The following is a 21,208-nucleotide window of genomic DNA, read 5'->3' as shown; positions in this document are numbered from 1 at the left end:
AAGTTGGTTCAAGTTGGAAGCGGGAAGCCTGGTACAGAAGAGAGGAAGAGGTTCAGGGAGGCTCAGGCTTCCAGGTGCTGGTTGCTCAGGCCTGCAGGGGTGCAGTGGCTTCCAGGTGCTGGTTGCTCAGGCCTGCAGGGGTGCAGGGCTTCCAGGTGCTGGTTGCTCAGGCCTGCTGGGGTGCAGGGCTTCCAGGTGCTGGTTGCTCAGGCCTGCAGGGGTGCAGGGGCTTCCAGGTGCTGGTTGCTCAAGGGTGCAGGGGCTTCCAGGTGCTGGTTGCTCAGGTCTGCAGGGGTGCAAGGGCTTCCAGGTGCTGGTTGCTCAGGCCTGCAGGGGCGCAGGGGCTTCCAGGTGCTGGTTGCTCAGGCCTGCAGGGGCGCAGGGGCTTCCAGGTGCTGGCTGCTCAGGCCTGCAGGGGTGCAGGGCTTCCAGGTGCTGGTTGCTCAGGCCTGCAGGGGTGCAGGGCTTCCAGGTGCTGGCTGCTCAGGCCTGCAGTGGTGCAGGGCTTCCAGGTGCTGGTTGCTCAGGGGTGCAGGGGTGCAGGGCTTCCAGGTGCTGGCTGCTCAGGGGTGCAGGGGTGCAGTGCTTCCAGGTGCTGGTTGCTCAGGCCTGCAGGGGCGCCGGGGCGCCGGGGCTCGGGGCGGCCCGTCTGCCTCTCAGGTCTGCGCCTGCCTTCCCGCGGCCCGGGCGGCGCGGTGATTGGGCGCAGCCGGGTTCCATGTCGGTTCGGGCCGTGTGCGGCGTGTGCGCGCCGGAGAGGGGCAGGAGGGGCCGGGCGACTCTCTCCTGAACTGTGTTCGGGGCACTTTCTGCCCAGGCTGGTGGCCCGCCACCTGAAAAGGTGACCCCTCCTCGTGGGGCCTGAAGTGGCGGGAAGCCGGGTCCGGGAGGCGGCCCGGAGCCGAGGGAGGCTGTAAAACCCGGAGGAAGAGCCGGAGCGCCCGCCCGGGACGGCGCGGGGCTGGGCCCGGCCTTCAGGTAGGAACCAGGCGGGCCGGGGCCGGGCGGCGGGGGACCCCGGGCCGGGGGGCGCGGGGGGCGCGGCGGGCGGCCGTTTCCGGGCCCCCACCCCCGCGCTCGGGCCGGTGGGGCGATGGCGGCGGCGGTTTCCCGGCTCCCCCGCCCCGGACGCGGCCGGCGGTGCGTCCCGACCCTCCCCCACGCGCCCGTCCCCGCGGCGGCCGGAGCCGGTGAGCCGGGAGGGCGGGGAGCGGCGGAGGGAAGGCGAGAGGGCGGAGGTTGCGTGGTGCGGGCGGCGGGAGGAGGGCCGGCGGGCGGGCGGGCCGGGGGAGGAGGCGGGGGCCGTGTCGCACGCAGCTCCAGGCGGGGCGGCCCCGGCGGCGGAGGGACGCAGCCAGACCTTGGCGGGACGGGGATTTAACCGGGGCCCGGGCTCGGGGACGTCGCCGGAGCCCTTTCGGCAGCCGGGAAATGCGGGTGAGTGTGGCGGCGCCGGGGCCGAGGGGAGGCGGCGCAGGCCTGGCCGGAGCCGCTGTGTCGCAGTGACGAGGCCCGCGGCGGCCGAGCCCAGGCGCCGGCCGAGGCCTGAGCCACGGGGCCGGGCCGGGCGGAATGGCGGCGGGGCCGGGGGCTCGTGGGCGGGAGGGGAGCGAGCGGCGCGGGCCTGAGTCACCGCGGGCGCGGGGCGGCCGGGCCTGGACCGAGCGCCGGGGAAAAAAGCCCGATTCATCGCGCGCGGGGCGGCGGCCTTGTGGGGACGGCGCTGGGGCCGCTCGGCCGCGCGCGCCTCGCCCGCGCCCCCCGCGCGGCGACCCCGCGGGACGCCGGCCTCGTGCCCTTCCCCCCGCGCCCCTCGGGGCCGCTCCCGCCCGACTCGTGCTCGCCCGCGAGCGCGGGGCGCCGGCCGCCCTGCCTTCCGGTGCCCCGCCGGCATTGTGGCGACGGTGCGGGGCGCTATTATTCGCTAACAGCCGCCCTTTGGCTCGGTGTCCCCCGGGGAGCGGGCCCCGGGGGGCGGGGGGCGGCGGGGATGCGAGTGCGGCGGCGGGACGGGCCGGAGCCGCCGGCGCCCGCGAGTCGGGCCGGGCCTGCGCCGCCGCCTCGGCCCGCCCCCGACCCTGCGCCCCGCGGGAGCGCGCGCTGACCCCGCAGGTAACCGCGCGCGGCCCCGGGGCCGCCCCGCCACCGGGGGACGTTGCGGGCCGCGGCCAGGGCGACGGTCCGGAGGCGCGGAGGCTTTGTGAGCGCCCCCGGAGGCGAATCCCCGCAGTCAGGGGTTTTCCTCCGCGGCCAGCTCTCTGCCCGAAACCGGGTCCTGCCTTCCGATTGGAGGGCCGCCGTCGCTTCCAGCGCGCGGCCCGGGCCGGCGGCCGGGGCGCGGGCGCGGAGGCACCTCGGCTCCCCTCGGGCGAGTCTGCGCCGCGGCGGCCCTTCCCGCGCGGCCGCGTTCAAACGGCCCCGGCGAGGGGCGCGGCGAGCGCGGCCGCCGGTGTTTGGAGGAGGCCGAGCTGCTGGGCGCCCCGCGGCCCGGGCAGATGCGCGCGGCGTCTCGTTCGCTCCATTTTGTGGGCGCCCCGTCTAGCCGGCGGGCTCGAACCCGGGGCAGTTTGTGGGTTCTTGTAGGGTCAGGGGGTAGGGTTATTTTGTTTAGGGAAAAAAACTGGGTTAGAGAGAATTTTGTCTGTGTGTTTAGAAAGTTGTTGGGTATGAGAAAAATATTTTGTTTGGAAAAAAAAACAAAAACAAAACACCGAAACATTTTTACCGTTTGCTGCTTCTCGTGGTAATTGGGCACAGTTGCTTCGCATTTCAAATTTGGAAGCCCGGCAAACCCAGGACCGGCTCCCTTTAACTCTATTATGCCCATTTTTGGAGGTTTCAGGAGAGTGCTCGTTAACCTAGAGGGGTGGCTGAATTATTCTCTAAGACTGTTAAACTTTTTTTTTTTCTTATGGGTGTCACCTTTTTAAAAAAAAGTACTTTGCTAAAGAGGTGGGGGGAAAACTTTAGCTGTATTAGGATTTTTCGCCGGTTTGTGAAGTCCACCCGCCACAAGCTCGGAGCCCTGCGAGGCGCGTGTGTCCCCCCCCGCCCCCCCCCCGTGTTCCTAATATGCCATCAGGAGGACCCAGGGCAGGCGAGGCCTGAGCTGGCTGCAGTTTGCTTAGCTCTTGCCTCTTACTGACCTGTCTTCCAGAGGTAATTAATTTCATCTTGATTTCAGCACAGCCTCCTTTCCCAGGCATTTCAGGCGGTGAATTCCTTGAAAGGAGGGGACAGTCCTTCCTTATTTTTGCACCCCTGCCTTGGTCATGGGTACCTCAGTTGTGATTTTTTAATAAATAAACCTCCTGGAATAATTTTGACCTAGTGTTTGACCGCTTCTGATTTTGGCTGCAGAAAACAGTCACTGCACTCCCAGTGGGTAAGAATACAAGCTTTATTGTGCTTGTTATTACAGCACCCCATATCTCATGCGGGGCCCCACAGGCAAATGCCCAGGTTTTCTTTAGCTGTGGCAATCCTGGAAGATGCCAAGAAAACCAGTTGTGAAACTTTGCTTTTTTTCCCCCCTCAAAACTAGCTTTAAGGTGTAGATTTGATTTGACTTTTTGAAACAAGATTGGGGTCTTTTCAGCAGTTAAATATTGCAGCCTTGCTTTTAAAACGAAGCTGTTGGGTGGCTGAGGCCTGTTCCTGTTGGAGGGAGAGGTGAGGAAAACCCATTGGTGGCACCAGAGTCCTATGTGACAAGTCTAAGGGAGCCACCATTCTTGGGTCCTGGAGGGCCTAGTATCAGCAGTTCTCGCCCAGCACACCCAGCAGGCGTGGTGTGCCTTTCTTTCAGCACGGAGGGTTAAAATGGATGTGCTTGAAATTGAGTTGTTGTTTTCCACTCTTCAGATGAAAAATTAGGGCCCAGACTCTTGGGAATGTGCCTGTGTTTTTATTCTTTGGCATGTCAGCCCACCATGGGCCCCAAAGCCTTAGCAACCGAGTCAGCCTGGAATAAAACGTCTTTGGGGGGCCAGTTTTGAACTTGTCGTTTAGATATGTATAGAGAAAAGAGAGTACCATTTTTAAGGACCAATTTGAAACTTACCTTGCTTTCCTTGATACCTGGTGGTTTCTCAGAGATGTGTTTTTTATTTGCTTTTCAAAACTGAGAAGCGAATGTTAAATGAAGAATAAATAAAATTTAAATGAAACCTTAGGTTTGCTCTATCACTGAGGGCTTTAAGCTCTCTGCTTGTAATATACACATTTAATGTACACTATAAACAAGATAATTATTATAACAATGTTATGTTTTTTAAGCTTTTATCCACACCTGTTTTCTGGCTTCTAAAAAAGCTGCATGCTATTTTTGCTTAGGCATAGAACGTTTTGCTTTGAGAAGATGTGGGATCTAGTTTGAGCTTAATTTTGCTGGGTGTTCATTTCATCATTTGGAAAATGAGACAGTTTGTTTAGTTGACACTGTTCAAGATTTCTTTATAGGCCCTCAATGCACGTGAACTCCATGGCATATCGTAGCTTTTAACAGCATTTGGAAAAATGTCCTATAAAGCATAATATTATTCATGTTTGGAAAGCAGAGTTGTGATGCCCAGGTTTGACCGTCAATTAAGTTTTTTCCCTGGGGAAAAGAAACTTGGATGAGGGAGCAGAGTCCCCTCCCATGCTCCCACTCCAGGCTGCAACATCACGGCAGCCCCAGTTCCCAGAAGTTCCCATGCTGCCCTCTCCTCTGTTTTTACTCAGGTCTCCTCTGTCTGGAGTGCCATGTCCCCTTCCTGTCACCTGCTCCTTTAAAAGGCTCAGCTCAGCCCCTACCCCAGTCCCGTCCCGTCCCATCCCAGGCTAGGAGACTTCCCTGGGATCCCATGAGTCCCTGTCTGGGTCACTGTCCCGGTACTTAACCCTTGGATTGGACTTCGTGATTTCTGCCACTAGACACACCTTTAGGTCATGGACTGTGTGGTGCATGTCTGTCCCAGTGCCTTAACACGCTCCCACATCAACATTCATGTAACTCCTACTTTGTTCCTCTTACTTAAAACCTCTACCAAGTCCATGAAGTGTGGGTACTGTTGTTTGGTCCACCTTAGAGCATGTCGGTTAAGAAACGGCTTTGAGTGGTTAGGGTCAGAGCTAGTAGGTGGTAAAGCCTGAGTTGCAGTAGGACACAGGGAGGCCGGAACCCCAGCTTGAAACCAGGCTCTCCCTAAGCCCGGGGTTTGTGTGAAGGGGAACAGGAGGAACAATCGAAGTGAACATGCTCTAAGGATGGACACTGGCCGCTGATAATTATGACATTTGTTATGCAGAGGTTGGGCGACTACCAAGAATGAGCTTAGTCTTGGTCTTTCAGTGACTGGTGTACAGTGGAGGAGAGTAACTGGGATAGAAATGAACAGCTCTGGAACTGTGGGACTGTTAAGTTGGGTGTGAGGTTTGTAAAACCATTTAAGACTGTTCAGATCTAACAAGCTGCAGTGTTTTAAAAGGCCTGTTTCAGAGCATGCTTTGGAAAACATATGAAATGTATGCAGCCATTTAAAATGTATGTGCATAAAATGTGTATGTATGCATTGGTGAACACATTTAAAGTCATAAAAATGATTGTAATTTCAGGGTGGTGAGCTTTGTTCTTTTAAAATATTTTTTCAAAAAAAAAATTTAACACCCGAAAGATAATACAGATGATCGCAGGATGGAGAAAGCCTCTTGGAACGTCACACCAAAAGTAGGAACTGGGAAAGAAATTATTCGTTTGCTTACTTTAAAATAAATAAACTTCTGTATGTTAAAATGCCATAAATAGACTTCAAAGGCAAATGGCAAGCTCAGAAAAATATTGTAACTTACAAGCAAGTTTACTTTCCTTGCTCTAGTTAGCTTATAAAAGAGGGAGCAGGAAACATGGAAAAAATTTCAGCTTCACTAGCAGTCGTCCCAGAAATGCAAATCAGTGAGATACTGTCTTATACTGTCTTTTAAAAAAATTGGGCATACATTAAAAAAATCAGCCCCTTCTGGTGAAGGTGCAGAGAAATGAGCCTACTTATACGTTGCTAGAAAGAGTATAATGTAGTATGATTTTTCTGAGAAATATGTAACAAAAGCTTATAAAATATGCATGCACTTTGGAATAGCTAATCTACTTCTAAGGATTTAGTCTGTGAAAATATAAAAAATGACAAGTAGATTAATATTCTGTCCTGGGCTCGCGGTTTAACTGATGCCCTCTCACTAAGCATTCGTTTTCAGTGTTTTGCTAGGAAGGATGATTGTTTTAGCATTGTTCAGATAAGTCTTTGCATTTCTCCAATACTGTACATAATGAATATGCAGTGAATATAAAATGACAAAAACGTGCTACACAGCACATATAATGTACAATTTTTTGTATTTTTTTTTGGTGTGAATGCATTTTAAAAAAAGATAATAAACCAAAATGTTAATAATGATTATCTCTGAGCCATGGAGTTATGGGTCATTTTTAGTTTATTCTTTTTCTCGTTCAGTTTTCTGCAGTGCACGCGTCTTTATAATACAGTGGATTAGTTTATAAAAACCAAAGGGGGGGCAGTGGAAGCTGTGGGCCTACTTGGTGGCAAGATGTTTCCGCTTAGTTTAATGCCGCAGTCACCTGGTGTTCGCTTCGTTTGCAGGCTCCTTTCCAGATCTGTCCCCGTCCGTCCGTCTGTGCAGGGGTGAAGATCTGACTCCTGGAGGGCTGTATTTCCTCAGCTGCTTTCTCCTTTGCTGGTCTAATCTCCCATTCTTTCCCTCATATCTTAATCCTTCAACTACCCGTGCCCTCACACTTCATGCCCTCCATGAAGCTGTCTTAATCTTGTGAAAGGCACTCACACTTGGGTATTTGGTATTTGATGAAATTATAATAGTGGACTGTGTACTGATGAACCGTTTTCACATGGAAGTTTCCTTTCCTCAGTGGTATTGTGAACTTCCTGTTGTCCCTTTTTGCTCCTTCACAACTCTTGTGATATGATAGGTGTATTTTTATTTTATTTTATTTTATTTTTCCTCTTTATTGGGTTTATTGGGGTGACATTGGTTAATGAAATTATATAGGTTTCAGGTGTACAGTTCTAAACGTCATCTATATATTGTTTGTTCACCACCCCAAGAAGATATGACATGCTCTTAAATTAGAATAATATGCAGGTGCTAAAACAATGAAGCAAATCTTTAGGAAGTGATAAGAAAAAATATTCAAAATATATTATGTGGAGATAGCAAGGTAGGGCAGCTTTCACTTGTATGAGGAAGGACTGTGTATATATTTAATTACACACACATACGTATATACACCAATGATTTCTAGAATAATAGCAAGAAATAGTAACAGTGGTTGACTCTGTGTAGAGATTGAGAGACTGGGGGTCAGCAGCAGGTGGTTCACCTGTCACTGAATAATTTTTATATGAGGTGTATTTTTAAAATTGAATGTTTAAACCTGTTGTCATTATGCTTAAGAACATACATTTGCTTAAAAAATAAAATAAATTCTTTTATCACAGTTTGTGCTATAGCTTTGAAAATTGAAAGGTTGCTGTTGATCTAAGCAATGTCTTCTAAATGGCACAAATTAGGGATACTGTTGGAATTATGAGAAAGTAGGTGCACAGAAATGTGTCAGCAAATGCCAGGGGGAAAATACCTTTACTATGTCAGAATTAGTTAAGTGTGTAATAACTAAAATAGTTAAGCGTGCCTGGAAAGCACCAGAAGTCGGCCTGGGAGCAAGGCCAGAGCGCTCAGCCCCCTCCCTGCAGGGTGGAAGAGGCCTGCTGTGGTCACCCCCGGATGGGGGTGACAGACCAGCGCAGCCCACACACGTGTTGTTGCCAAGCGGAGCCCCAGGAGTAGAGTTCCAGGCCCAGCTCTTTCCCTCCCCGAGCCCTGAGCTCACGCTGGAGAACTAGGAAGCGCTTGGTTTGGAGGAGAGTGGAGAAGAAAAAGTCCAAGAGTGGTTTCTCCTCACTTCTCCCAGCTTACAGATGTAAGATCCATACAAGATTTACTTACAGGTTCACCCTACATGCGATTCCACCATTTATTCAGCACTTAGTATGTGCCACAGGCCAGGCTGAACACGCGACGGTGATTTGGGAGCTGCCCGCCTCAGCTGGCTTCTTGCAGATGCCTCACTTTGGACACGGGTGCAGGGATGTTTTACTAACGGTTGTCGGATAGAGACTCCCAAAATCAGAGGGGCTTCTGTTTGACAAAAGGAAGGCTCAGGGATGCAGAAGACACTAAGCCTGTTGAGCAGTTTTCCCGTTAGCTGGTCCTCTTGTAAACGTGTGTGGGTGACTGCCCTGCATGGGGTGGGGTTGGGCTGGGTTTAGTGGGGGCCTAACTGGTGAAGCATATTATGCCTGTAATCACTTTGGCCATTATGAAATGTTTGTTTTGGTTACTATTATTTTTATAATTCAGGGGAAGGGGAGGAACAAATTCTACTTCTACCCTAATTAAATTGACATGTGACAGATTAACAAGAGAAAATAACAAATCTAATTACATACCTATGTATGGGAACCCCGCATATATGAGAGAGTCGGAGACTCCAACGTGTGAGGGTTCAGAAGCAGAAAGTTAGCACGAGTTGTGTATGGCATTCTGAGCAACAGATGAGGAAGGCACCCTGGGCTTCCGAGGGAGGAAGGGCACTCGCAGGGTGATAAGAACAGATGTTCAGTAATTACGTAGATGTTACCCTGCCCTGTTGATAGGTCATAAAAAGTTATTTCTGGTGATAACTCTTATTATGGGCAAGGCCCCAAACTTAAATTGTTTAAGGGAGAGAGAGAAGTTTCTCATGAGCTGGCAGAGTCCTGATTGCCTTCAGCTCAAAGTAGTCCACATGCCAGAGTGGCACATCCCGGGAGGCCTGTTCTGAGTCCCTTCACTAAGGAGCTCAGCTGTAGCACCCCACATGTCGCTGCATTTTCAGTGTTTTTACTTATCTGTGCCAAGCAGTGTTTGCCCTATGTTCCGTGCCGTGTAAGGCATAGGAGTGGGAGGGGAGAGCTGTGAATAAATAAGTTTAGGAAATGCTACATTAGGAGCCTTTAATATGTTAATTTGCCTATATATCTCTATATCTTACACTGTGTATGTATATATAGGGTGGGCATATGTATGGATATAAGGTTGTCCTCAATTTAAAAATAGCCTTTGAGGGAAGAAAACCCTACTCCCGAATTTAAGAATGGATTTTGTTTTGAGGAGCACATACTGATTTTAGAGCCGTAGAATATGAACAGTTAGTGACTTGCAGTAGAGATGCGTATAGCAAACTGCTGTGTTCGTCTTTCCCCCGTCTTTGGTGGGGTGCCGATTAGCATCTTGAAACACTAGTGTTCTTTGGGAGTATGGGATCCTAATGAGTAGAGGTAATAGGTCTAGTCTAGAAAGGACATGCTTCACTGTGTTCCCTGTTTAAATCTGAATCGTAAATGCTATTGCAAGAAGGATCTAAAACAAATTTAGAGCACATGGATCAACATTAATCCAGGACTCGGGAGCAGCAGCAGAATCAAAGCCTGAGTCATTCGCGTTTTTTTGGTGGTGTCATGTGTTAGCCTACTTTTTAAACCTCGGAAATACTCATTTGTCACATTAACTACAGAGGTACTATTTCATATTCTTTTTTTCTTTAAAAATCTAACCCACCTGAGTTTGAAAAGCCTTTAGTCTGTTGAAACTCAGACTTTCCTGCTCTCAAAGGTTCTCTTAGATCCTGTCCCGATAACTTTTTTCTCTGCATTTCTAGCTCTAACGGAATCAGGTCTGTTTTCTAGAGCATTTTGGCTGCTTGAGGGGTGTAGGATGCAGCATTTTCCAAACTTCTGGGCCAGGCTACCCTCCTTTTCTTGAATGGTCTGTTGCATTAGCTTCTATGGAGAACACTTTGCTCTTTGGTTCTGCCTTTTCTCCTGTTTATGGGTGTTCAGGAGATATGTCTTTGACTGGATTCTCTGTTCTAGTTTATTTCATTTGGGGTTTTCAGTTTTCTTTTGGCTCCTGGTCCTTCAGCTGAGCCCCCAGCTTCACATAGCCCTTATATCCTCATGTCACCTGTATTTGGGATTTGTCGTGGCTTCCGTGACTACAAAGTCTGTCCCCAGTGGGTATTTGAGTCACCACTATTTGGTAGAGTGGGCTCTGCTCCCAGTCCTTGACCACACAACCTACCCCATGCCCTTAGGCTCAGGAAACTCTGCTCAGTCCTAGCCTGCTGTGCGGCTCACTTGGCGGTGGCTGTGTGTTGGTCTTGGCCATTTGTCCTGTCCCGGTTCTTCAAACTGGGAATACAATTGAAGGAAATTTCAGTAAAGCAAACCAATTTGGGGAAGTTCTGTTAACTCTGAGGTTTTACTTACCTATAATAAATGATAAATGTAGAAATTTTCTCTTGATAGGCTGGCTTATGGAAAGCATCTGTGATTAAAAAGTCACAGATTAAAACCAACAAACCGTATGTTACACTAACGTTTCCTTATGAAAGTGTGGATGTGGCGGTAAGATGAACGTCCACATTGCTTTTTATGGTAGCCGCATAGCAGAGAGTGAGTGTGAGAGAGAGAGAGAGAGAGAGAGAGAGAGAGAGAGAGAGAGTGTGTGTGTGTGTGTGTGTGTGTGTGTGTGTGTGTATAACTAGGAGAGTAGGCTCCCTTGATAGTTGTAGTGAACTGTGATTTGATTTTATTAATTTTTAATATTGTATTTTTTTATTATTTTTTAAAATATCTTTATTGTTGAAAGTATTAAAGATGTCCCTTTTCCCCCTCCTTTGGCCCCCGCCTCCGCACTCCCACTCCCTGCCCGCATTATTCTCTGTGTCCATGGGAGCCGTTCAGTGAAAGACCTCAGGTAAAAGTGCTAGAAGCTTGAGTGCGGTAGACTCACCTTCTGAGCTGAAGCTAGTGCTGCAGGTTCTATCAGGTTTCCCCTGTCGTAGGTACGGCAGGTTATTCGGAGTCAGAGTGGGGAGGACATTTTTTAAAGGCCCCCTCCTGCCTCCAGGAAACCTCCTGAAGGTTGTTCCCAAATGGCCTGTTTTCATGGGCGCAGAAGGTGTGCTCACGTGATTGAGAGACTGCATCTAATGATTCTCGATTGACCCCGAGCCCAGGTGTAAACACACATTTGTGTATTCTGTGCCTCATACCTTTTCTCCGAAGTGTATAATGTCTGAAAATACTAAATTTGCAAGTATGTAATGTGATAGCAGCTGGTAAGGACATTTGCAACAAGACGCTTTTTATCAAGTACCGTGCTGAGCATGAGTTCTGAAGGCGGGGGTGCAGAGCTCTGGCAGCTGGACCCGCAGGGGCAGTGGGTGGCAGGCAGCAAGCTCATTGTGACCCCGAGTAGTCAGGACCATTGTCCATCCACCTAAAGGAGGATGCCGCTTGGTTTCCCTTGGTACCTTCAGAAGAGAGAATAAATTGGTAAATTGTATTCAAAACAAATGAAAACTGTAAAAGCTCAAAATCAGAAAAGGAGCATGGTGTGGGGAGGACAGTATCCTTTTAAACCACTTTGTAGTGAAATGGGAAGTGTCTGTGAAAGGTCACTCAGGTGGGGAAAGTTGCTGATCAGAGTTTTTGAACTTAGGGTTAATTTATTTGTGTTCCTGGAAAGAAAGGTAATGAGAAGGCTTGAACCCTGGATTGGGTGAATAACGTCGTCTTCCCTTGGAGATGCAGTAGCTTTCCACATCTTAGTTAGCAGATGCTACCTTGAGGCCTAGCACCCACCACCTGTGGGCAGACTTCCCCACACACGCCCAGGAAAGGTGGAGGAAAGTTGAACGGAATTGTGGGCACTGTGTTGCAGCTCATTTCATTGAAATGGGTGATCCAGCCTTTGTAGGAGGATAATGCTGCCTTTCCCAGGCAGTCCTCCTGCCTGCACCTCGCCACCTGCATGGCCTGTGATTGTGCCTCCCCACTGAAGGTGCACACCTAAGTTTCTACCCTCAGTGGCCTTAGCATGTTTCCTGCGTCACCAGCATCCTGTCGTCTCAGGAGGGAAAAGCGACTTGCTCTTTGTAATTGTGAATCTGTTCGTCTGGGCCTGTAGAGTGCTGTAACCTCAAAACCCACACTGGATGCTGGTGAACCCCGTAAGCTCTTCAGTCACGGGTGTTCCAGACCCAGGGGTTCCCACATGGCAGCAGCTCCTGCGTTAACTAGAAGATCGGTGGGAAACATATTCAAGCTGGCATTTTAAAGCACTCTGTTAAACCAAATGGATTCTGTGGTAGAATGAAAGACTCAGGTGAATTTTAAGAGAAAATTGGAACTTTGAGCAAGTGCCCCTGGCTGGGATCCCAGGTACATCAGAATACAAAGCTCCCCCTCCTGATTGGAGGTGTCCTTCAGTGGGAATTGGGAGGAAGTACTGGCCCTGGTATCAGGTATCAAGGGAATTGTGAAATTTTCAGTTAACATTAATTTACTTCATTTTGACTTTTAGAAGCATGCTTATTTTGACATTTTCCCCCTGAAGTTTTGTTATTTAAATGCCATGTTAGAAATTTAGGGACATCTGAAAAACCTTGTAAAAGTGTTAATGTGAATAGTAGCAAGTGCTTGCCATGTGTCAGGTACTCTTCTAAACATTTTATTTACCTAACTCATCTGTCGCAGCAACCTCAGAAGACAGGTACTGTTATCCCCATTACAGCCAATTATAGGAACAAAGGGGAGGAAGCCCCTAAGTTGTGGACCCAGAACTTTGAAGTCCTACAAACATCCCCATTTGAAATGGTCATGTCACTGTGTCATGTGGCTCCATGCTTCTTGAATTGTTTGTACAGTAAGAAATGTGTTTTGTAGGATGATCCCATATACACACAGACATAACTGAAATCAGAGACTCACTGAAGAACATTCACCCTACGTTCTATGAGCTCTCCTTTCTGTTTCAGTTTGAAAAGCTCCATTGTCATCTACTGAGTCACTGTCATGGCCCACGCATTAATGGGTTGCAGGTCTCAATTTGAAAAACATACGTAGTGTAGATGATCAGGATCAAATCTAATACCATTTTTCCTTGTAACGTGAATGAAACTGCTTGGTGATAAAGTATATGTAAGCACCGAGCTAGACGGTTGAAGAAATGTGTTCATAAAAGCGTCGTGCTGAAACTGATACCTGAAGTTTTGTCCTTAGTAGTTAAAAGTAATTTATGTGGATAAACCATCTCTCGCATCTGTAAAATACTACATTCTGAAAGCATGTTTACCAGTGATGCTTGTTACCCTACTTGAAAGTCACGTTCTAATTAATCAGAAAGATATGCTGACTGAATTAGGAATCGGTTATGAATTGAACAATATTTAAGACTCTGAGTGCTTGTATGTGGGTTTTAGGATTTAAAATTACCCTCTTCTATTAATTGTTCATGTACCAAGTCTAAAAGAATGAAAATAATTTCCTAATACTAAGATGTTCATAGAAAATTCCATACTTAATGAAATTTCTCCTAATTATAAAATTGTGTGTGTTTGGGGGAATGAGTTGGATTAACATGTTTCTCTGTTATATAATTAGAAGGACAAATATAGATCTCCAGTGGAAGGCAGCTGTATTAATTTGTTCAGCATAAGTTTGAGGGCCTACTAATTTCAAAACTCCGCCGGATTTTAGAGAGTGGGAGATGCATAGAAAAAACTAAACTGAAGCTTTAAATGCATTTGTTCTTATCCTACCCAGAATGGAGGGTCCTGGCTGTGTTTCTTAATTTTTTAAAGCCATAAGTTTTACAGTTTGTATGGCTTGTTTGAGTAATTATATTTTTCTTAAATTTCATAGTAATGTAAATGTCTTACTTCCCTCCATTTTTCTCAGTACTGTTACTGTGCTGGTAGAAATAAAATGACATGTAATTAACCATGTTTCAGCATGTTCCTGTATGCTGGCTGATGGGCTGAGTGGGGGTTTTGGGTTTTTTAGTATCAGAGAATTAGGTATGTCCCCTAAATATTCGGAGTAGTGAACTCATCAATATTTCTGGAGCCCCTGAAGTGTGCCGAGGCACTGTTTGATGCTGAGGACTCAGCTGTGAATTAGGCCCCTGCCCTCCAGCCACAGAACAGAGCTCACAAGTCAATACTGCTTCTCTGCAGCCTGAAAGTCCCAGAGCCACATGTTCTGTTTACAGAGAACCTTTAATTATTTTATGTATTTCCTTTTCTATAGTATAAGGTATAAATGCAAAGTCCACTTATTAAAACACCCATTACTCAAATAGCAATAATTAGCAAAACAACCTAACTTTGAATTAAGAAAAATAAGAAAATACACTATTTGATATTCAATACTAGCTTTTTGTATACTCATATTTTTTAAGTTATAAAATACAAGTGTATTTCATGAGCAAAATATAAAAATCAAAAACTAAGCCTCTGTAACTTTTTTTAAAGACTGGATTTTTTAAATTGTAGGTTTGCAGCGAAATTAAAAGGACAGATTTCCCATGTACCCCCTGCACCCCCACATACACAGCCTCCCACGTTATCAACACATTGTAACAGAGTGGTACATGTTACGATGGATGACTCATAGACACATCATAAGCACCCGAAGTCCATAGTTTACTTCCGGGTTCACTGGGTGTACATTCTGTGGGTTTGGACAAGTGTATAACGACACTGATCCATCGTTATGATACCATACAGAATATAGTTTCACTGCCCTGAATATTCTCTGCTCTGTATTTATCTTCCCTCCCTCAAACCCCTGGCAACCATTGACCTTTTTTTTTGTCTCCATAGTTTTGACTTTTCCAGATGTCATATAGTTGGCATTATACAGTACATAGCCTTATTAGATTGGTTTCTTCAATTTAGTAATAGGTCTTTAAGTTTCCTCTGTGTCTTTACATTGCTTGAAAGCTAGTTTCTTTTTAGTGCTTAGTAATATTCCACTGTCTGGGTCTACCACAGTTATCCACTCACCTACTTAAGGACACCTTGGTTTCTTGTAAGTTTAAGCAATTATGAAGAGAGCTGCTATAAACACCATGTGCATATTTTTTGTGGACATATTTTCAGTTCATTTGGGTAAATACCGGGGAGCATAATTGCTGGATTGTGTGAATGATAAAATATATATATTTTTTACAAAAAGTGTTTAAAATTTTTCCTAAATGATTACAAGGTCATATGGTAAGAGTATTTTAGTTTTGTAAGAACTAAGTGACTGTACCAGATATGTATTTTTATTTTATTTTTCCATCACCATTTATCCCCTCTGTGCCCTCTTGCCCCCCCCCCTTTTAATCACATGGTTTTTCTCATTGAGTTTTAAGAGTTCTTTATATATTTTTGGCTAACAGTACTTTATCAGATGTGTCTTTTGGGATCGGACCCGAGAAATCATTTGGTCTGGCTCTGTCTAGGCAACTGCAGGCAAGATTCAAAATTCAATAAATCTAGGAGCTTTTTTCATAGCTAATTTTTAAGTTGATAATTTTGTATGGCCCATGGTGATGTTATAAATATCCAAATGGCCCTTGGCAGAAAAAAAGGTTCCCCACCCCAGGTCTGGATGATCACCATTTAACCCAGAACTGCCCATGACATTTTGGTTGTGAGTTCGTACTTATTACCGTGTTGCCAGGTGTTCCCTAAAGCAGAGGGCACAACTAATTGGTCAAGATCCTGTTTGCTAAATATGGCTCACAGATGTTTTTATAGCTCTTACAGTGTAATATTCGCTTTTTTTTAACCATAGAAGATGTCAAATAAAGTACAGCAAACATGTCGACCTTTGAGAATTATATGTTAGCACATTTAACATATTACCTATTTAAGATCTAGAGTGGGTTTTATACTGACTACTTTCAACGCATTGCTGAGCATAAATGGTACTGGGAATAGCTGTCACAGAGAAACTCAGACACCTGCAATTTCGTGGTGGCCAAGTCAGGTGCTGCTAAGTGTGCTTTGTAGCCTTCATTCATGGTTGGAGAGGTCATTTGTAAGAGGTTAGTGAAAATTAAGGTGTGATTCCCCCCCATCTGCATTCACAACCCCCTGGATTCCTTTCATGGACCCCCACTGGAGTCCCCCTTCAACGCAGCTCCTCCACCCTGTCTCTTCCCTCCCCCATAGGCAGGTAACCATTTTTAGTTTTCGGTTTATACTCCCATTTTGTTCTTTTTGAAAAGAAAAACGTAGCTGTACTATGTGTTTGGATTACCCACCCCTCACACAAAAGGAACCTGCTGCTCAGTGTGTCCACTATGGAGTCACTGCATTATCATATCATCGGTGAGTGAGGGTCATCTTGACTCCTTTCTGTAACTGCACAATGCTTCATTGTGTGGATACACATAATTCAGCCCTTCTCTCCCCTCTCGATGGGTTTTGGGTTGATTTCCGGTCTTTGCAGTGACTCAGCTTGAGTTTATTACTTGTGGTTTTGGGCCAGTTTATTTTGGGGAGAGAGAGACTCCTAGAAGTGAGATTGCTGGGTCAAAGGGTAAATGCATCAGCATTGCCACCAGCAATTGTTAAGTTGTTTTGAATTTTTAATGTACTCTCTGTGAAATTCTGGAACCCAGAGGTAAGTTTTCGGAGGTTTGAAAGTACAGGTTTGAAAGACAGCCCTTGTCATCCTTAACTTGTTCCTTACCTGTGCCACCCACATCCCATCCACTCGCTGACATAAGTCCTACTGGGTATGGTTTTAAGCACCTGGCCTTTTCCCATTGCTGTGCATTTAAGTTGAGCCAGAATCTTGACCCTGATAGCCTCCCGGTTAATTTCACTGTCATCCCAGAGCTCTCCGACAAATGTTCCTAAGGCCTTTTTGATCATTCAGCCTGGGATCTCAGACCCTCGGAACTGTATTGCAATTTTTTCTGTACCTTTAATATGGCGGTAAATCATATATGCCACCCAACAGCTCTGGTAGCTTCAGGTAAGTCTTCTAAATTATGTTGCCCCTTGTTTATATATGTTGCAGGAGAGTACGAGCCCCCCTCTATTGGAAACATCTTAGGTAGCAGCTCTTAAAGTTTCTTTGCAATAGAATGCTTGATACCACTGCCTTTCTTGCTAAGGTCCTTCATATGCAGAACTAGTCATTTTGTAGAGATGCATGTCTTTCTGTGAATGACCTGAATTTGACCCATATAGGTTTATAGCTAGCCTTTATTTTTTTCTAAACATATCTATTGATTTCAGAGAGAGGAAAGGAGGGGGGGAGAGAGAGAGATAGAAGCATCAGTGGTGAGAGAGTCATTGATCGGCTGCCTAGCCTGCAACCCAGGCATGTGCCCTGACCAGGAATCGAACCCCGATCACCTGGATCCTAGGTCGATGCTCAACTGCTGAGCCACGCCCGGCTGGGATATAGCTAGCCTCTTTAAAGCTGGTTTATTTCCTTAACAACTTTATTGGTGTATAATTCACATACAGTAAAATTCACTAGTTTTAAGTGTATAATTAAGTGATTTTTAGTATAAAGTTAGAGTTGTGCAGCCATCAAAGTTCAGTTTCAGAACGTTTCTACCCCCCCAGAAGATCCCTTGTGCCTGCTCGTGGTCCCTCCACCCCCACTCCAGCCAAGCACTAATCTCCTTCCTGTCTGCAGTTCGCCTGTTCTATAGACTTCGTGTGATAAATGGAAGCATGTGATATGTGGTCTTTGCGTCTGGCTATCACAAGTGTAATGTTCTGGAGGGCCATCCATGCTGGAGCATGAGCATGCATCCATGCTTCGTTTTCTCTTTTCCTGTTTTAATCCTTGCCCGAGGACACGCTTATTGATTCTGAGAGAGAGAGAGATGGTGGGGAGGAAGAACACCTGTGTAAGAACATCAGTTAGTTGCCTTCTGTACACGCCCCAACCGGGGATCAAACCGGCAACCTAGGCATGTGCCCTGAGCGGGAGTCTAACCTGCAGCCTTTTGGTGTACGGGACAATGCTCCAACTGAGCCGCACCAGCCAGGGCAGTACTTCCTTTTTCATGGCAAAATAGTATTCGTGTTTTTTTTTTTAAATGTGTTTATTGATTTTAGAGAGAGGGGAAGGGAGAAAGAAACATCCATGAGAGAAAGACATAGATCAGCTGCCTCCTGCACACCCCCTACTGGGTGCCTCTTGGTTCATAGGTCGACGCTCAACCACTGGGCCACACAGACCAAAATAGTATTATTTTGTAGCACTATGTGACATTTTGCTGATCTGTTCACCCATTGATGGACATTTGGGTTCCACTTTTGGCTCTTAAAAATAAGGTGCTGTGAACATACGTTTACACATCTTTGGGTGGACATATGTTTTGTTTGGGAGGGTAGACACCTCATAGTAGATTGATGGGCCATGTGATAAATTTATGTCAACTGAATCTGGTCTTTTAATGCCCCAAATGTTTAATTACTAATTTTGAGTAAAGGCAGTTTGAACAGTAAACAAGGCAATTTGAACAGTTCTGATACATTCAGGTCTTTGGAATCTGGCTTCTTGGTTGTTTGAGAAATAGCAGAACCCATTTCCAGTTTGGGCATAGGTTTCTGAAGATACTGAATGATTTTAAGTAGAGACAAACTCGGCTCTTGTCTCTAGAAAGCCATCTGTTAAGATAGTAATTGGAATTTTTTATACTTGTCATGTGTAATTGTTTGACCTTAATTGTAATTATTCTCTTCTGTCTAGAGATGGAATGATATATTTAACTGTTACAAGTAGGTTTAAGCTCTGCACGCCTTGGATTTCTGTAATGAGGTCACGTAGGCTTATCTGAGGTAGCAGGTGCCCTCCTGATAGACCTGCAGTAGAACCCTTGTTACTGAAGCACGACTAAGTGGTCTCCATTTACAGGGACTTTAAGTTTAGATTACTTCTTGATTAAAAAAGTGAAATTTAAAAATAATTAACTTTCAAATACTAATTAATGAATATTTGAATGAAATGGAAAGCTTTACATAGTTCTGGGGAGGCAAGTGTGAATAAACACCCGGGTCATGAGTTTGCTGGCTCTTCGTCGACCTCTTGGTTTGCAATCACTCACTTATCATCACAGTCACGTCCTGAAGCTTTGCTTGTCTTTGTTATAATTGCAAATTGAAGTAGTAGTCTTGGGTAGCGTCTATTAGGGTAGCACACCTTCACCTTTGGGGGGGGGGGTGGGCGTTGATGGAAACGACACAGCTTTGGAATCCAAAACTTAGGTCTGAATCCTTGCTACTTACTAGCAGAGTATCTTTGGGCAAATTATTTAACATCTCTGAGCCGGAGGTTCCTTGTTTGTAAGAAGCACATAGTACCATGCAGAGAATGTGGTTATTGTAAGGGTTCAGGGAGAGAAAGTACTAAAGCTCTATTGGCAGGGAGCATTGCAGCCTACGGTGAATATCGGGTCCTTTCCTTACAGAGTTATTTCGTAAACTGACGCGGCGCAAGCAGTTCTACTCGATGGGCACTGCCTGGGGGTGGAGAGTGTAGAAGGTGGCCACGGAGTCCATTCATTTAATAGAATGAATAGCTGCTTGTGTTTTAGAAATTAACCTAGGCAGAATGTGGAGGATGGGTTGGAGGGGGTGAGACTGCTGATGACAGACCAGCAAAGAAACTTTTGCTAGTAACCCAGGTGGGAGATCCTAGCCATCATGTCACTTCACCCACGAGAGTATGTATCTAATAAGCACGGTGATCTTGGTTTTGATTTTTAAAACAAGTACAGTAAAACCATGGTGGCCAGTGCCTTAACCAGATCTGTATGATATGGTCCTCAACAGTGTCTTCCCATCCTGTCTTAGGGGATTGCTAACCCCCTCTCCCCTCATAGAAGTACTCTTCTTTCCTATCGTTCTTTTAAATCTTATATGTAAAAATGGTATCATACTCTATGATTCCTCTGTCACTTTTTTCACTCAGGACTCTTTCTGCAATTCAGCCATGTTGAAGTATGGATCTGAAGTTGACTCACGGTGTGTGTGATCCATTGTGTGACTCTCCTACAGTTCATTAGTGAATTCTTTTAGTGGAAGTGGGGGTTGTTTCCAGGCTCGGGGTTTTTGTTGTCGCTCTCATGAACAGTGCCGCAAATGCATGTGTCTGCAAGTGTCTGTGGGTCTGAATCGTTGGTTTTGTTGGTGGTGTGCATACTTCTAACCAAGTTTCAGAAAACAAATAATGGCTTTGTTGAGTAATACCCAGGATCATGTGCATTTTAACCAGATTTAAAATGTCACTAAACTAGAAAAGCTAAACCTAGTTTTGTTTTATTGGTGTTTTTTTTAATTTATTTTATAAATTTTTTTAAAAATTTATTTTAGAGAGAGGGAGAGTGCAACATCAATCGGTTGCCTTCCATATGTCCCCGGCTAGTGATGGAATCTGCTGCCTAGGTGTGTGCTCTGACTGGGAATTGAACCCTCTACCTTCCATGCATGGGGGGATGTTCCAACCAACAGCCACACTGGCCAGGGCGTTTTGTTTTATTTTTTAGCCGTGAATTTTAACTATTTTCATTAACTCAAATATAAATTTTATTTTTAGAAAATGTTGTAAAATTCATTTTTTTTAATCTTTTTTTCTTTCAGTTTTTTATGTATTTCTAAAATAGTCAACCTAACAAAGCAGCTATAGATAGTGTGTTTCAAAAAACCTTGTTTCTTTTCCTGTTACAACTGATTTGAGTGGTCTTAACACTTCTCAGCATTGGCTTTTTGCAGCAGCATTTGCTCGGTGTATTTGGTCTTAATTTATAGAAATGGAGACAAATATCAGTACTGCATTAATAGGCAAAAGTGGTATCTAGGTTTTTTGAGTATTTGAGGTGAAATTGAGGAGGGGGTACAATTCCCTTATTACTTTAAAATTGATGGGCTCCTCCCCTGGAGTAGACATGCAGTTCTGATCATTAAAACCCTGAGAGTTTATATTCCTGCCTGTTCTGTGTTTGGGAGCTGTCGGGAATGGTACATGAGGACGACGCGGGAAGCTCGCTTGGTTAGGTATGTGGTGAGAAATGCTTGGCCTGTGGTCCGTCCCCCCCGCCCCGGCCCCATCCTGTAGAGCTGAGGCCGTCCTCCTCCTGACCCTAGAGACTTAAAACCCCCTTGTCTCTCCCCATGCTCATCTCTCCATCTTCTGAACCAGCACCCATAGCTGCTTGTAGGTCCTCTCACCAACACCCCTAACCCAACCCCTTCTCCCCCCACCTCAGTTCTTCATGGAGC

General features: G+C 46.2%; 1 protein-coding gene across 6 annotated transcripts in view; it reads left to right on the top strand.

Annotated features, from left to right (window-relative positions):
- The first annotated feature begins 485 nt into the window (after positions 1–485).
- Positions 486–21,208, top strand: part of CUL1 (cullin 1) — a 65,198-nt gene continuing 44,475 nt past the window's right edge. The window contains exon 1 of one of the 6 annotated variants that reach the window (XM_081147222.1): positions 486–978. The gene's annotated coding sequence lies outside the window, so the exon portion shown is untranslated. Of the gene's footprint in view, positions 979–1,069; positions 1,191–1,212; positions 1,438–21,208 lie in introns of those variants that run through there. The other 5 variants (XM_081147220.1, XM_081147219.1, XM_081147223.1 and 2 more) reach the window with 5 other exon arrangements.

This window comes from Miniopterus schreibersii, assembly GCF_964146895.1.
Source record: "Miniopterus schreibersii genome assembly, chromosome: 9".
NCBI classification, from domain to species: Eukaryota; Metazoa; Chordata; class Mammalia; order Chiroptera; family Miniopteridae; genus Miniopterus; species Miniopterus schreibersii.
The sequence above is the reverse complement of the archived record's forward strand: the minus strand, read 5'-3'. Positions and strand labels throughout refer to the sequence as shown.